Source organism: Metopolophium dirhodum, chromosome 7, assembly GCF_019925205.1.
Source record: "Metopolophium dirhodum isolate CAU chromosome 7, ASM1992520v1, whole genome shotgun sequence".
Taxonomy (NCBI): domain Eukaryota; kingdom Metazoa; phylum Arthropoda; class Insecta; order Hemiptera; family Aphididae; genus Metopolophium; species Metopolophium dirhodum.
In genome coordinates this window covers 26,121,376-26,136,701 of record NC_083566.1, presented here as the reverse complement: position 1 = coordinate 26,136,701, position 15,326 = coordinate 26,121,376, and the positions used below count along the sequence as shown (strand labels likewise).

The 15,326-nt window shown below is 29.3% G+C and overlaps 1 long non-coding RNA gene across 1 annotated transcript; it reads right to left on the bottom strand.

Moving 5' to 3' along the window:
* Nucleotides 1-2,872: 2,872 nt before the first annotated feature.
* LOC132948497 (uncharacterized) lies at nucleotides 2,873-8,964 on the bottom strand. The gene is made up of 3 exons (XR_009665029.1): nucleotides 8,897-8,964; nucleotides 6,778-6,861; nucleotides 2,873-2,995 (listed from the first exon to the last, which is right to left on the bottom strand). It is a non-coding gene; the product is annotated as an uncharacterized LOC132948497 (long non-coding RNA).
* Nucleotides 8,965-15,326: the final 6,362 nt, after the last annotated feature.

Here is a 15,326-nt window from a genome sequence, read left to right as displayed (position 1 = left end):
AGTTAAATTAAACTATAATAAGTATGTGGAATAACAGTACCTAACCTTCTATGATAATTTGTTATGAATATAATATTTTAAGTAATAGCTCAAATTTAGCACTTTTACGGTACTCAAAACATTTTCCTAATATTTTAACAGAAATTATGGAGCTAAAAATATAGAAATACCTATATTATGTCACGGTCCATAGTTCATAGTTTTGTTTCATTTATAATAATAATGCGTTTTAATATACTTTTTCATAAATTAATATTTATTACAGTTGGCTTTTATAATTTGTTTGAACTATTAGTACGTATTTTTTTGGGGAGATCCCTATTATTACAACACCGTTACCAATATGCGTTTTTTTTTTGGTTAGTTAATATAATTGCATGTTTTCATGATTTCTTCGTATTTATGCTTATTTTCTTTAAATGTTTTTTTATTTTCGGTTCATCCGTTACCTACCTACATACCTACCTGCCATGTGTGTAAATAAAGAATTTTTTGTAAACCAATTTGAATTATAATTTATTAATTTAAAAATTTATTAATAAAAACGTTTTCATTCAGTATTTTTTTGAATTTTAAGTGCATATTTTTGAATATTTCAGTGCATATATTTGCCTGTTTTTAGTGCATACATGCAGGTAAATATTTAACACTTTTTCATTGCATTAAATTCACAGCCCTGCTAATTACTTTTACTTCCAATCACAATACCTACCACAGTTAATGTTAAATGTCAAATTGTCAACAATCAACTGCTTCTTCAACTTGATAACACTAAGAGGATGTCAGATTTTTAGCGCACCATTTATTTCTCTCTCTGACCCAATCATGTTAGTGTTTTCTTAATCGTACATTTGGTATGCTACGCGTGGGTCAAAGATGGAAAACAAATAGTGCGCTGACATCCCAACCGGCAACAAGTTTAAGCGAGTGAGCTGGGTATGGCTCCATCATAGATACTAAAGATATGGATAGGACATAATGGTCTTATCAGCGGTCTTCGAGGGGAACAATAAATTGAGGCCAAATAAAGGCTGCATACTAGTTGCAATCACGCCAATTTAGGTAATATCTTAGTTGCGGTCATAGCTTATCAAAGCTGTCTATAATACACACAGCGTATATATGTGGGAACACCACTACTTATTTGTAATGTTTATAAATAAAATAGATTAAATTGTATACTCCGATAGTTTCGAATATTTGAGATATCCACCGTCATTATGGTCTGAATGTTCGTCTTCCATAACACGAACAACCAATGCATGCGAAAGTTTTCATTCAAAGCTCAATAGCATGTTTTACCACTCTCATTCTAATATTTTTATATTTATTGACGCTTTAAATGAAATTCAAACGAATGGCTATTTAAAAATGAATTGTACAAAAACCAGTGTTAATAAAATTTCAATAGAAAAAGAGCATTTTTTAGCGCAACAAATACAATATTGTGAAGAAGGTGAAATAAATCGGCTTGAATATCTAAAGTCGATTTCCTTTAAATTTATACCTACAAAATTTTAAAATTTTAAATTATTATTATTATTATACTATTATATACATATTATATTTTGACACAAGTTTACTATATTATATACTATATTTTGACACAAGTTTAACCACGTAATTTAAACATAAGTATCAACATTTTTAACCATACCTACACAAAAAATAAAAGTGTAGACAGTCCTAAGTATGTAACCTTTTTGATGGGTGACCGCAACTAGTATGTAACCTTTTTGAGGGGTAACCGCAACTAGTATGTAATTTTTGATTATGACCGCAACTAGTAGGTACACACCGCAAATAAAGTATACTTATATCGAGTATCGACTATCGACTATCAATATAAAGGAGCCTCAATTGCCTTCCCCTCCGGGAACGCGGCCTCAAATGTATTTAACATAGGCGTGGACTATCCATATATTTATTATCTATGGGCTTCATCCATAGCATGGATTAAGGTGTCAACAATCAAAGAATCAACTTGATAATCAAACACTTAAGTTCGGCAACCTGCAACTCAGGATCTTTTTATTCAAAGTGTCCTAATGAGTCAAAAGAAGGTTAGTTAGGTAAACCTATGGTTAGTTGAAGCCAAAGAGTCAATAGGGCCTTTGCAATTCAAGATCTTTTCCTACGTATTCGGCATTGTTAACATAACTATTCTACCTTTACACTTTTTCTTCCCCCGTCTCTCACAGCTATATACAGGTTCAGCCACTCTCATTCCACACCCCCATATGATCGGTATTCTGTCTATCCATCTCTTCTTCAGTCTTCTCGTCCATCATTTCTCCGTTAAATTAACTTCTATAGCCACTCTCACTATCTCTTATCATACAGTGACCGAACCACCTAAACCTATTCTCTCTTGTTTTCACTACAATATGTACACTACCCTTAATTAATTAATTTCTTATTCTATCCTCTTTTGTACCTTAACACCTTACTTATTATTCTCATATCTGCTACTCTCACTCCGCTTACCTACCCTAACCTTACATTTCTTTTTCATCTTTCCCTTTCATACACCAAACATTCTGAAATCCTGTTGACCCATTTCCTTATCTTCGCCATATCACACACTTCCTAATTCCTATTCACTCAGTCTCTAGTTACCTACAAGTCATCGTACTTGATTATCGGTGAAAATATTTAAATATCATTGAGCGAATTCCCTACTCGAAAGAATTGCTTAAAAAAATATCATACCTCACCAATTTTCTAATTTTGAACACGACTTTATTGATAGCCCGAATAGTGTTATACCAGTATAGTTACAATACAAATATTGAAAATTTTCGGGCAATACATCCCCTGATCAATTAACTATAATAAAAATAAACCTACTGAGAAATAAGAAAATACATACCCCGTGACGGAATCAAAATCTGCTACGAAACTTAGTCTTCGAAACACTGTAACGTTCACACATTTCAATCTGCTTATGATATATTATTCCCAGTTTGAAAATGTTCACTGACGAATACCATTTCTGAAATAACACGCATCTTATGCAGTAAAATGTTCTACAATATTCTAATGACCTATGCGTTACAGTCTACAGATATTATATAAACCTACCAATAAATACCTAATATTCATTTTTATTACACAGAGTTTGTATTTTTAAATGTTGTATTCAAGGATTTATTAGTTTTATTTTTATACCTAACAAAAATTACATTTATTCACAAGTCAGTTATCAACTAGAACTCGACTACGAGTAAGACAGCGTTTGGATTGTTCGGACTGGCGTATAATTTATTATTATTATACATTGCGCCTTTGGTAGGCAGTAGTAAACGTATATGCTTCTACGTTACTTGGTTAACAGATTTTCCGCGACAATAAGTCTAAAAAGTAAATGTAAGACCAAAATAATATAAAAACAAACTGAGACGAGTGTGTTGAATGAAATAAATTAAAAAATTGATTAACACAACAATCGCTTAAAAATTAATATAATTCAAATAATGAGATGAACCTTATTAGATCATTTAAACTTTCCAGAACAAGCCCCCAGTTGTTGGTCACATGCCAATTTTAACCATATACTAGACCACAAGTTTATAGACATTCTATAATGCATTCTGCTGCCGGTGGCCCTAGACACTGTTGGGGAAATTATAATATTTCTTTAGTAATTAAATTACGATACGAATTATAAGTTACGTAGGTACTTGTCCAATACTCGACTACCAGAATTTAAATTAAAGAATGTGATATACCTAGGTAACATATCGATCGATTCTAAAACAGAAACTTAACCTAGGTACAAATAATATCACAATATCAAATAGTGAAATGTGGAAATTTGAAGAAAATTTCCTATATGTATATCCCGTAAAACCCCCAAAATAAAACGTACGTTTGAGGTGTTCTCTTAAAACCCAAATATTTAATGCCCGTACCCCGTATGCATAGAAAATGTATGTTTCACATTTAACGAAAACTAAAACTATCGTGACGGAACTGAATTACGAAGAACGTATAAAACAAAAATAATCGTCACCAAGTGATAGGTATAATCTGCTATGTACTTACAAATCATATTAAATAACATTAATCATTATGTATTTTCTTATTTTGTTAGGTAGGTATAAAAAACCTACCTTCCTACTTATAAAAGCATTACCTAATCATTGATTTAAAATTTTAAAAATTATTCTACTTTAACAATAAATTAAACAGTTGTAGGCAAAGTATTATAATTTAAGGTATTTTTCATAATATCCTAATTTTTGTACACCTATAACAACTGGATTTTAAAAACTATTCTACGTCTAGCGGGTATATAAGTTTCTGACAATAAATATTTACATTAGGTCTACCGCGTCAACAGAGTAGTAGGAAAAAACTTACGTAATTAGGTATTTATTCTTCCGGCGAAACGCGGTCCCTTTGAGTGTATAATATTGTCTAGTGTCAGAGCTGTGCGTCTCCGTCAAGGAAAATGCAGCGCGCGTCTTCATATATCGGATCCAAAAGTTCAGTCAGGAAGTATTGAGATTAATGACATTTATAAAAATAAGCACCTAGCTTAATAACCAGAATGGAACGAAATATGTGAGTACGTATTGGAATCGCTGTTCGTCTCAAACGATTGTCATTTGCCATAGATTATTTATAATTATAACCTAACCGTCCCAATCGTAGAAAATATATATATGGTCCTAACCGATGGATGATGGATATTTTTACATTATCTTCAAAAAAACATTTATTTGTTTCTACTAGACGCAAATGCGGTAAATTGAATTCAAATTTATAATATAGATAACGGTTTTTTTACTTGGTAACCATTTATTTATTACTTGGTTTATAAACAAATTCTAATTGATACAAAATAGTAATTATATAAAAATAGTTTTATTGATCCCAATATTTAAAAATAATGTTTCAAATAAAATAATAAAAAAAATTTAAGAAATACCTAATAATTAATATGTATTACCTAAATAACAAAATAACTAAATAAATTTATGTTTTTTTTTAAACATTTTCACGTCCCCCCCCCCCCTTACGAAATTGTGTCACTCCTCCTTAGAGTGGTGCGCCCCTTAGGTTAAGAGCCCTTAAAATAGTGCATGTTAAAAAATCAGCCCTATCCCCCCCCCCCCTTGACAAAATCATTTGACTCATTTAGCTACTTTATGAATTAAGAACGATACATTGAACGTACAAAACTGTACCTACCTACATAATAGTTATTAACCCATCAATAATATTATATTTTTTATTGTGTACACTAATCGATTGGTATATACAAAATAACGTTAAGTTATAAATAGGACGTGGATTAAAATGCATTAAAAATAAGAAAAATGCCTTAAAAATACGATTTAATGCACTTATATTACAAAGCTTAATAAAATGGCCAGAAAAATTAAAAGTCCAATTTAAACGAATATAAAATAGAATTTAGATAAGTGTATAGGTAGTGTATTCGTTATATTTTGAGTTTCATCATAGCACATCAGTCGATCAGATACTATTTAAAATTTTAAAATAAAAAAAATTCGACAGTAATTCCATATTGGCAAGTGTTGTTTTCTATAACTGAAGACTGAAGTTATAGTATCGAACATAATGGGTACGTAAAAAAATAGAAATATAAGAAAAAAAATTACCTTTTTTTAATTGTAAAATTCAGAAAATGCAGTTTATATTTAAATATTATAAATAATAATTTCTGATGCATTGATGCGAAAGAGTGAGGGGGTGGACAATCAGCCGAACCGAAATCTAACATCTTAAACACTTAATATAAACAATTTTTCACATATACGCGTCATGGTATGAAAATAAAGAAATATTTATAATTCATATTTATACCAATTTTCTACCGAAAAAATAAATTACTTTAATCTCAATATTATTTATTAGTCAACGATATCTTTGCTCAGAATCGTTTTTCGTTTGTTCGTTTTGTATTTTAATAATTTATACGTGGATATATTATTATTACTAATAATTATAGTAGTTGTGTTTGTTTTATTTCATTAATTTATTTAGTACTATACCAATAAATTATATATTAATTAATAATTTTTAAAACATTGTGTTCAAAAAAATAAAAAATAAATGTGATTTTAATTAGAGCCTTGTAATGTTCCTACCTATATTTAAAAAATAAATAAATATAATAATAACTGTTGAACTTTTAGGGACATAATAGGTAACACATTCGTGTATGTAGTATTACACTATTTATATAGGTATATTTATATACCTAATACCTATACGAGTATATGAGTAGGTATATTATTCGTAAGTGCGCACACGTCAGGATAGGCAGTTGACCATTCCGTGAATATACTTTTATGTGTACATGGTTATCCCTAATCCCTATGATATAGAATATAGATATTAGGTGAACAATAGAAGTTAAGTATGTGACACTAAATTAATAGTTACCTATAACTTATAACGTTGTATTTGGAAAAAAAATTACCAGTTATTAATTAAAATTGTATATTAAGACTATTATCAGTTATAAGTCATAACATATATTTCTATAAATTAAACCAAAATATTTATATATTTATATTAAGTACCCTGTATAGGTATGCACCCATTAATTATAATTATTCTACAAACAGGGACTGGAAAAACGACGACGGCGTTTATATCTCGCGTATTTTATACATTTCTAGTCCGGAACTAAAATATGCGGCTACAACACTTGGATAGCACATTTTTCGTGACATTAAATATTTGTTTTAAGTCTTAAAAGTAAATTTAAGCCCCAAAAGAATATAAAAACAAACTTACTTTAATTATCGACTCCTTCGGCGGAATCCGTGACGTGTGTGAACTGCGACGCCCATGAGGAAACGCTCCAGAATACAGCCAGAACTTAAAATATTGTGATTTATGAAAAATAAAATTATACGAAACGCAGTAAGTTTTTTGCTCATATCTTCTTTGCTTATTGAAATTTTATAATTTTTAATCGACTGTGTCTTCTGCAACGACTTTGAGATTTGCCATAGATTAAATAAATAAATGATAAATATTATACTAGGTACGTCAATATGATGAATCCACGGATATAATATAGTGCAACTTTTTATATCAAAGAGTTCTGTGTTAAGGACCAATTTGTTCATTGAAATTTGATATGACAATAAACCAAAATAGTTTATAATTTTGAATTTGAATTATAATAATATGATATAGGTATTATTTAAATTATTATTTTCGTTTATCAATTTAATTATTGATTAAGGTGGTGAATAGATATCAGAAGCACAAGAATATTTTTATAAGAGTATATTGTATTTTATGAATTATTAAATAAAAATGTGATTACTGGATTTTAGAGTTAACATAGTCATAAACGTATACAGTAAATTCATCAAATACTATAATACCAACTATATTTTTACAATGATGTGTGTGTTTTTTTTTTTTAATATTTTTAATTTTATTTCTTGTGGTCTGTGTAAACGATAAGTATTCGTAATAAAGATTCAATCTTCATATATAATATTATATTATAGGCACTCAGTATGTAATCATATGTTTATTTTTAGTTTAATTTAATTGTAGGTATTTAGTAAATAATAATAGGTATACGAAATTGTGTTTTCGAATGGCAATTTATTGTTTGTATTAATACCTACACCATAATAGGGAACTACAATTTTGTAAATGATGTACAAATGTATTTTTGGTGTTTTAAGGCTGCTGTAAGATCATTTTATGAGAATCCTCGCATTAAATTGTTAGGATTATTTGATATGAATAATTATTTTATTACATATAGGTTTATTACATACCAATTGGTAAGTCGATCAGAAACTATTTGTATTTATTTGTTAATAATAATTAAGACTTAAATATTAGCAGTAATCTTTTCCTTTCACAAAATGTTTTTTTAATTATTTTTAATTTAATTTACATTTATCCCAAAGTGATATCTGAATGATATTTCAATGATGAATTTAATAGTTACATTCTCGGTTACATTAATTGGATTATAAATTAAAATAAACTACAGTTTCCAGCTTCTACTACAACATTATTTTATATTTTATTTTATGTTTTTAATTTTTTAAACGCAGTCTGCACCTTGTTGGTGATTTTACACGTAATATAATAAAATTGATACTAGTGATGAGTAGGTAAGTACCTTATTGTTTAATCAAATTATTTACACGATTATTAACTAAAAAAATATCTATGAAGTATAAACATCCGCATTTCCATTAACTATAAATTCATAATTGTATGAGCTATACATGTTACATATATTTTTCGAAAAAACTATTTAAAAAAACAAGAATAATTCCTATTTGATGTCACACGGGTTGATCTAGCAACTGACTGCTACGACAACTGTGCAATTTATTTTAAGTATAATACGTTTTGAAAACGTCCAGAAAAGAGTTTGTCTTAAGACTGTCTGTCTTGATAACAACTAATTTAATTTAGAGTGTATTGTTAGGTATATTATATTATAATGAAATTAATAATTATAGTAAAATATATAATTGCAAGACATTTAATACCTATATCTATAGCCATCTAGGGTATAAGCTACACTAAAAAAGGTGTAAGTATGCTAATAAAATATATGAGGTGTATAATGTATTTATGTATATAAAAATATAAAATATAAAGATTAATAACATTATATTGTTTTAAATACTTCGCGCAAACCTAAGGTGATACCCGGCGTATAGTATAACATGCAAAAAGGTGCGTATTAAACTTGGCGTGGTGAAACGAAGACGGTCTCGCGTATTTTATACATTGCGCTATTGGGATTAAACTTATAAATGCTTCTACGTCACCTAGTTAACAGATTGTCCGTGGCAATAAATATTTAATTTAAGTCTAAAAAGTAAATGTAAAATAGTAGGTAATAATATGAAAACAAACTTACTCGTAAACATCTACTCTTCCGGTGAAACGTAGCTAGAGTGCCGCCATCGCCGAAGAAACAGCTATCTTCATCCATCTTTATCTAATCATCTCACTCCGATGAGCTGAAACTTGAAAGTATCGAAATATTTTATGAAAATAACCTGATCATAACGAAATTTGCGAGTTTGTGTTATAACTTACATTATAAACGAATTTCGACATTTGACGATTGCCATAGATATCATAAAATATATTATTTACTATGATAAATCCAAAGAACTTATATATTATTATATAAGTACTCAGTATACCTATACGGTATATTTATAAATCGTATGTTCTTTTACAGAAATCTTTGTGATCTGCAATGCACCTTTTCTGGTTTTCTATTTCAATTATAGTTCGCATGCCAAATTTAACTATACAAACTGGTCCGCAAGTTTATAGACATTCTAATACATTCTCCCGCCAGTGCCAATAGACAAAGTGTTTGAGAAGTTATATTTTTTTGGTACCTAATTAATTTACAATATGAATTATTATAAGTTACCTTTGTAGGTACTTGTCCAAAACTCGACTACCTGCAAATCATTGGTTTTTATGGTATAGCCTTACGAAGTTCACGATTTTCGGTGTTTTACGCACCCGTACAACGCTTAAAGTTTTCCGAGCTTAAGTATTACAAATTAATTTTTTTTTAATCTACGTAAATCAACGTTTGAAAATTGATGATGCAAAAATAATTCTGACACCCACCCATGGTGGTTTTACATAACAAGTCGAGGGATGTTTTTGATTTTAATTGTTCGAGCAAGCGCAGTGTGGTACACCGGGTACATATGAAAATACCAAAAATTTCAATTAGTTATAATACATATAACTTAAAAATAAGACTGACCGCCAAGTTCAGACTTCCCTGTCGTTTTCAGTTAAAAACTAATGATTTCCGGCAATTATTTTTTGCAATATCGTTCTTAATTCGTTGTTACTTGTAATATATACATATGCCTATTTTAAAAATATTATTCGTGGGTAATTGAAACGTCTAAAATATATTATCATATACACATACGATAATAAACAAATAATAATAATTCAACTTAACCGGCTACGGTATTAATAATATTTAATAATATCAATATAAATATAGTATACAATATCCTAGGCTGACAAATCGTCTCCACTTAAAATCGTTTTTCGTATACTTTGATATTATATCATTGAATTCAAATTTAACACTATCCATAACAGTCACCCACTTGTAACCTACTGTTCAGCAGAGTCACTTCCAATTTTTTTTTTTAGATTCTGAGGGAAGCGATGAATGTATTGATTTTACAATGATGTATGTTTTTTTTTTTGTCTGTCATCACCTTTTAGGACAGTAAAAGTGCTTGAATTTTCTTTAACAGTAACTTTTCTGATAGGAAAGTGAATCTAGTTGGTACTATGGGGGGTCAAAAGTAAAATTTTCCCAGTAGTTTTCAAAAGTGACGTGAAAAACAAAGGAAAAACGGGAATTTTTTACGCAAAGTCCGTTTTCGAGAAAATCGATTTTGGTTTTTGGTGCAACTCTAAAACAAATGACCGTAGGTACATTAAATTTTGACTGAATGCCTATATTAGCATTTTCTATACACCATAACATTTTCCAACGTAAAAAAAAACGACCCGTTTTGTGGCGCAGCGGAAACTTCGTACAGCTGACTGTTCGACAAAGACACTGTAATATTATTTGAAAAATATTATTTCTACTTAATCGTAATAACTGGGTATAATGAGTTTAATATTATATTATATTATAATAAATATTAATTACCTATATTATTAGCTTCTAATAATTGGGATGTCATTTTTGTAGATATTGATCCGGACAAAATTATGCTGGCCCAGCGCTATGTCACGATTTATGGCGTACATATCCGATGAAATTGTTGGATACTCTTTTAAACTGGGCAATCTGATAAACTAATCCACTTATCCACCTTTTTTTACATTCTTTGTATCAACTTGCTATTTTTTTTTTATATCTTATTCTAACTTAAATCATTTTACATTTTAGATTCTGAGCGAAGCGATGAATGTATTGATTTTACAATAATGTGTTTTTATTTTTTTATTTTTGTGTTTGTCATCACCTTTTAGGACAGTAAAAGTGCTTGGATTTTCTTCAACAGTAACTTTTCTGATAGAAAAGTAAATCTAGTTGGTACTTTGGGGGGTCAAAAGTATAAATTTCCCAGTAGTTTTCAAAAGCGACGTGAAAAACAAAAGAAAAATTACGGAAAAACGGGAATTTTTATGCAAAATCTGTTTTCGAGAAAATCGATTTTGGTTTTTGGTGTAACTCTAAAACAAATGACAGTAGGGACATGAAAATTTGACTGAATGTTTATAATTGCATTTCCTATACACCATAACATTTTCCAAATATTTTGAGCTGTTTACGGCCACTTTCAGTTTCCATGTTTTTTAGTTTTTTTTTAATGGGTTTCTGCTTATGGTATTTATAAATAAACATTCATCAATGGTTATACTAACTAATTATATATTATACTAAAGACATACAATTATATAATGATAGTGAAATAGTGTGTTAACAGCGGTATTTTTAGTATAATAAAATGTAGTTAGGTATCTAATAGTGATCTTCATCTACTGGACGGTGTGGCTAACAATTAGTAAGTAGTAACATATTCGCCTTGTGCGTCGCTCTAGGGAGTATCATTTATTAATTGTATTATTCAATAAGCTACCTTGTTTGCATTCTGTTAAGATTAATATGGTAAAACAATTTTTCGGCCCCGGCTGATCGTCGGAAACGAAAGCTGATGACGAATGTGTATGAACACCGATTTAATCGATGGGTGTGGTTTGACAGAACCGGGCGAAAATCTGGTCACCATCTGAGGTTTTACTTATTTGAGACAGAGTATAATATATAATATACCTTATACAGTAATACCTATATGATATTTTAATAAGATATAATCATAAAAAATTAATATTTCTTTATTTGAGTAGTTACGTATACACTTTGTTATATTTATAAAGTCTTGTGGGCAGTCGTCGTTTAAAAAAAGATGCCTTAGCCGGGCACAGGGGCGCCCGCAGAGAGGGGCCGTGGGTGCCATTGCACCCACTGGGATTTTTTTAATGAACAAAAAAATTAATGTATAATAATGTAAATATGTGACTATACCTATGTATGTATAACATAAATTTAATTTTGCACCCACTGAGCTGATTTTATGCGGGCGTCCCTGGCCGGGCAGTTAAAAAAAATGTACTTTTATAGTATACAATATATACTATATATTTATATATTACATTAAAGTCGGGGACACGAAAAATTAGACCGGTGTAATTTTATTACAAACGACATTATCGACTTTTTTTTGCCGTCCCTAAATATTTGGCAACCCCTGCCGCCTGGAGGAACTGTTACTTTTGCCCCCCCCCCCCCTTGATGCACTCCTGATTCTAATGCTACGTTGCAATGTTGTATAAATAACAATCATACTAAATATTTAATGAATCAATAGTGATCTAATGGTCCCTTAGGTCTCGGTGTCACACTAGCGGATAATCGACTAATAACTGGAAAAACCATTTAATATAGTAGATATTGCGGTCATCACAGTTTGAGAACCTGAAGAAGTCGTTTATAGTACAGTGCAATAATTTTTAAGGTAAGGTAAAGTTTTTTAAAAAAAAAAATAAAAAATAGTTTAAATAAAAAGTTTTAAATTTTGATAAAATTATTTGTAGGTTTAAGAAAAATTAAGAAGACCGGACAATTTACCAGATTTTTAATGACAACTGACGAGAATTTGAATTTGAATCTTTTTTATTATCTACTCGTTTAAAACCTACCTAATAAAACTTTATAATATTACTTAATAAAATGACTTAATCCATTTCATAAAATAATTTGTTAATATATTTTTTTAATTTTTTTGGTACAAAATATTTTTTTATTGCAATTTTTAAGTGCAATTTTGGGTTTTTTTCACAGCAATAATGCAATCAATTTTATAACATTTTTAGTGCAACAACATCCGAGCCCTAATAATAATATACAATTTCTGGTACCTATAATATATATGTTCATTTATTACTATTGGGCATTGATAAAAAAAATAATTGAGTAGTATAGTACTATAGTATTCATATAATCAATCGTACTATCTACCTAGATTTTAAAAAACTACCTTAAAGAAATATTTTGTTCTTGTCTAATTTGGTGGTAGAGAGGTAGAAATATATAAAATAAATAGCCGTATTTCGCAACTAGCACAATGATTATTTCCTTCATATTTGTATTTATTTTTACAGGTACGTAAAAATGTTAGAAGCTCAAAAGACAAATTGAGTCCAATACTAGAAAGGTCACAAAAATCTTCAAAAATAATGGATCGAAATATAAAGTAAAATTGTATTATATAAATGAATACTTTAATAATTGAAATATGGTTCTTATTTATCATAAAAATAATTAGTACCTATAATGATAAATATAAATATATAATAGGTAGCCAGGTAGGCAATAGAGCCCAGATTAATATGTGGCCTGACGCCTGTAGATGGTTTAATTTACATAAATTAAACATTTAAACCGGCTTCCAGTGTTACAATTTTTAAAGTAGGTAGGTACCTAGTACAGTAGGTAGTGCAATACGCCAATACCTACCATTATGGCTAAATATATTTATATTATAAGAATTAAACACGTATATTTATATGAAAAATGCATACATTTCCCTCAGGTCATCTTTTCATTACATACAAAGAATATTCTCCCTCATCAATGATCACTTTCTCAAATAAATTTAGAAAATTTAATTAAGCAAATTATTAAAACAGGTTTAACATAATTTACACTCAATTTAAAATTTGAATTTAAGAAAGTAATATTATTAATAATGATTCAGTCAATCTTAATGTGTACATAGTTTTTTATGCTATATCCTATAGGTCGTGCAATACAAGTTTTTTACTGGTTTGTACCCATCATTCGTCAGTCATCACTAACTTAGCTCTTCAGTCGTTTCTTTATATTCACGATATATGCAACGCGGTAACAAAACAACTTATGTCTTATGAAATAGGTACAAATGTACAATCTTACTTTAACTTTAAAATTTAAAAATGATTTTTTTTAGTTAAGGCCTTTGCACTATTATATGTATACCAATCTTGTCCATCTGTCAAGATTCGTTGCTATTTGTATCGCCATACCATCCGCTATCGTCCACTTCAATTGCATCTTTAACTAATTTTTGGTTGGGAACGTCTCGATTAGGCCCATCGCCCATAATATAATCGCCGAACGTGGCAGCTATTACTCCTATCTTATTTTCCAAACATTTAGTTTATTATAATCCTAATTTAAATTTAAAATTTAAAAAATCGTCTTTCATCCTATATATTACTAAGTGTTGTATCTATAATAAATTATACTTCGTAATATTGCTATTCGATTAATTTATTTTACTATTTTAGACTTTAGTATCGCACTACCGCGGTATACGCTGTAGTGCTGTACCTTGGCGTTATACGATATAAATAGGCAATAGCTTAAAATTAATCAAAATGGCGTAAGTATAGTAATAAATATACAACAATAAACATACGTACAATTTTAAAGTCTCCACAATTGATTTTAAATTTCTACATAATTATAGCATTATAGTAAACATAAAAATAGGTACCTATCTAATACATTAAATATTAAATTAAACTAACCAAGAGTTTAAAATAGGCAATTTCAAATTTGTTTGCAGGTCTTGTAAATGTGTGCATTAGGGTGTGTTGTACATGTGTGTAGAAATAGCGGAGTGCTTCCGCACGCACATGAACAAGTCACCACAATTTATTGTGTGCTCACACATATATGCTCATTTCAATGTACTTTTGATCAATCCTACCGATAGACCTGATAACGTGATAAGACTTCTGAAAACTGATTTGAATTCCATAATATGCAGGAGTGTATTGGAGCGTATACTCATAACAATATTTACAAAGAAATGTGTATACTTGAAAAAATATGTATTTTATAAGTATACGGTGGGTAAATGTTGAGTATACGATGTGTATACTGTGAATGGTGGTAAATGGAAAAGGGTATATTATGTTATTAATTGTTTTTGAAGATTTAAATTAGGCTTTTAAAATTCTATTGTGTAAAAATAAAAATAATATTTTACGATTGAATATCGCTTATCAGTTATCACTTGTCAGTTTTCAGGTCGCATACGGTATACTCGCGCGTATAACCTAAGACCGTGGTTAAATTGAGTACAATATAATTGTTACCTAAATGTTACAGCTTTTGTTGATATAAAAAAAAAAAAGGTGGATAAGTGGATGTCGCTCTGCTGTACAGTAGGTTACAAGTGGGTCACTGTAATGGATGGTGTTAAATTTGAATTCAATGATATAAT